Below are 3,505 nucleotides of genomic sequence, written 5' to 3'. Positions count from 1 at the left end.
AATATGCATGAAATATAGATATTGACAGAATATTAATTTAAAACTTTATATAAGAAGTTCACTTTCTTCTTGAATTTGTTAATTAGATTGTCTATACATAAATCTGAGCTAGTCAATTTCGTTTCTTTTTTTAATATATGCCACTGAATTCATGGAAGATAATTGATGCTACCATGTAAACTAGTTATAATATATTTTAAATATACAACGTGTTATAAAAACCATGAAAAATATTTTTCAAGTAGATGATATTCTAAGTTAATTTTTCTGTAGAATATATTAAAAGTTTTATTAAGATTTTTACATATTTTTCTATCTCAATGTTATGATATAACTGTTAAGCTATGTAATTTATACACGATACTAACATTTTAATATAATTTTATATTATTTAAAAGTTGATAACATTAAAAAGTGTATAATTCTACGAGAGATTACTTAATATTCTTGATGATAGATTATTTTCAGCATGATAAAATAGTTTTTATAAATTATTTAAGTATATTCTATAATTGAATACGTATAAAAACGAAATATAATTAATTTTCTAGTTTTTTAATCAATATAATAAATATAATAAAACTGAAAAATTTATTCATTTTGATATCGAAATTACAAATTACCGCCACGCAGAGAATAAATTTAAGTTAAAAAAATATATTTTTAATTTAAATTATCGATTATTTATGTATATAAAAAATATTAAAATTAACTTTCAAAATAATAACATATTTAAAAAATGTTATAGTTTGTAATTCTGTTTAATACCTTTTTTTAATTTCGAATTCATAAATTTAAATTGAAATTTGGAATTATTAAAAAAGAAGGTTTTTTTTTTCTTTCTTTCTCCTAATTTTAAAGTTTTCATTATCAAAAAATATTTTAAAAAAGGAAAGAAAATATTATAAACAATTTTTTAAGTAAAATAATATTTTTTTTATTTTTATTTATTATTATTTTTTTTTGGTAGAAAACAAGTTTGAAAGGAAGGATTATTGAAAGAATAGAAATAAATCAGTAGAATTGAGCCCTGTCACTTTCATATTGTTTTACTTTACGTATTAAATCCAATGAATATTGATATGGCTTTGTACGAAGCCAATAAAAGGTGTTGAGTAGAAACCTTATTTTCATAATCTGTGTGAGTATAATCACCATTGGTAAGCAAATGAAATTATCTGCTGATAATAATCTCTGTTAAAAACAGAACAGCAGTTGGGCTTTGAAAGAAAACATTAATATTCGGTTATCTGAAGTTTCATAACAAGTAAAGATATGTTATTATTTAAACTAAATCATTAATAGAATTAAAACTATTTAGTAAATTTATTGTTGTTTAGTCTGATCTTAATTTAATATAAGCACTAAAAAATTAAAACATTTCTATTCTTTATTGAAAAAGTCACTTTTTTGGAAATATAAATTAGATTTGTTTTTGAAGTAAAAGTATTGTTTCTGATATATTGAAAGAGCTTGGAAGCTAATCTAATTTAATTCAATTACTAAGTTTATTTTCATTAGATTTACTATAGACCCAAACAATTCGGTCCAGATTTATATATATATATATATATATATAAAGAAATAAAAATAACCTTTTTTTTCTAAATAGTGAACTTTATTTTTAAAATAGAAAAACTTGTTTCTTATTCATTGATTTCTATACACTATGAAAGAGTTTTAAAAATATAAAATTAACTTATTCAGATCAATATTCTTATTTTGAACATTGATTTTATTAAGTTGTCTATATTTAATCTATAGTATTTTTTATTTTTATATCAATTTTTTGAAAGGAATTAATCTGAATAATATAAGTAAACAATTTTTATCTTCACTTTAAGCAGTTGCAGTTGAGTCAACAGTAGAATGAATTGCAAGATGTTGGACGATCAAAATTAAATTGTCTTCAATTGAAGAACCGAACAAAACTCTTTTGCTGTACAAGGGAGCTTAAGATATCGAGATGGAGAAAGTAAACTACTTTTTCTTTTTTTGTGTTTTAGTTACTTTATTGATTCGTTTCGTAAAGAATCAATTCTATTGGACAGGAAACGTCTGAAACTACATCGATGCAATACCTCTTAAATATCATCAAAGAAACGCAATTGCGCTCCATACCTTTGAGGATTGGATACGGAACAAACGTGTGCATCCGACAGAGCAAATCGTACCTTATCTTCTTTAAGATAACCCCTCTTAAGTTTGCTTTCGTTGAACATTCTGTTATCCTGGGGATGCACATGGTAAAACAAAACTGTTATTCTTCGAAAATTCTTTCATTAAACTAAGGTTTGCTCCTTTATAATCATTTTATCTTTTATTGTAAATCGATTTACTTTTTTATTATTAAAGCTTCCTCTACTTGAAGTAAATTTTGAAACCTTAAAAAACCTCGGAATTTTAATGTTATAGATTTATTTCTTCATATAAATGTTAAACAATATTATTTTCAACAGATATTTTAATCGACTTTAATTTTTAAAAATCAGAAAATGGACTTACATATGGTGAGATTTATCTTATAAATTATGTAAATTACGATGAGCTTGATTATAAAATATTCTTCATTTTAAACCTTTATATTAGTTCTTATTTTCTTTATTCGATAAATTACACAAAATGGATAAATTTTTTAGCAATAATAATAAATAACAAATACGTAAAAGTATATTCTCTACATAAGATGGATTTAGTAAGGACCGTGTGAGGTGGATTATTTACGTCACACAAATAACATTTATCTGCGACACGACATTTAAATTAAGATTTATCGATTGTACTATTATTTCGTAAATCTGTTTTGCCCATCTGGAACAAAAAGTACGTGTTGTAAACTATAATCTAAGTAAATGTTCGTAAACGTTCCTTTACAATCTGATCGGTTCTTTTTTTCTTTGTATTATTTAGAGAAATTTTTATTTAGATTTGTATAGTAGTTTTCGTGTTCTAGATGCGTTTCTTCTTTCGATCGAAATAGTCGTTTTGAGAAATAGACTGTTATTTGTGTATAGTAAAATAGGGAAATTACATTTTGACATCGACGCCATTGTACAATAGATATGCATTTTATAGATCACTAAGCTTAGAAGAATAACTGCTAAGTATTCAGCGTGGTGCCTTGGAAAAGAAACTGTTGCCAAATTGTTTGATGCCAAATTTGTTTTCGCTTCTGTAAAAGTCTGTCGCATCCTGCATAAGAAAATAACTGCTATAAAACTAAAAATAATAAAACAAAAAATCCTTTTCATGGTTTTATATTTTATTATCCTTTCTAAATTTTCCTCCCCTTTATTGAAATTGTGAAAATCAAACTAAATAACAATTGGAATAAATTTTATCTAAAAATTTTTATAAATATTGAAAAAAATAATTTTTTTTTTATTATAAAAAAAAAATCTAGAAAAACAACTGACAAATAAAAGAGTCAAATGTATTGATTTATATCGATCGATAAGAAAATATTAAAATTTTATCTCGCATGATTATATTTGAATTTTAAAAA

The 3,505-nt window shown here is 23.3% G+C and overlaps 1 long non-coding RNA gene across 2 annotated transcripts; it reads left to right on the top strand.

Moving 5' to 3' along the window:
• The first annotated feature begins 974 nt into the window (after positions 1 to 974).
• Positions 975 to 2,338, top strand: LOC136985145 (uncharacterized). Of its 2 annotated transcripts, none has more exons than XR_010882294.1 (3): positions 975 to 1,141; positions 1,848 to 1,975; positions 2,052 to 2,338. It is a non-coding gene; the product is annotated as an uncharacterized lncRNA (long non-coding RNA). The 2 variants fall into 2 exon arrangements; XR_010882293.1 differs by having other exon boundaries at positions 975 to 1,267; positions 1,845 to 1,975.
• Positions 2,339 to 3,505: the final 1,167 nt, after the last annotated feature.

This window comes from Centruroides vittatus, unplaced genomic scaffold (genome assembly GCF_030686945.1).
Source record: "Centruroides vittatus isolate TY-2023 unplaced genomic scaffold, ASM3068694v2 contig_954, whole genome shotgun sequence".
NCBI classification, from domain to species: Eukaryota; Metazoa; Arthropoda; class Arachnida; order Scorpiones; family Buthidae; genus Centruroides; species Centruroides vittatus.
This window is presented reverse-complemented; position numbering and strand designations above follow the sequence as displayed.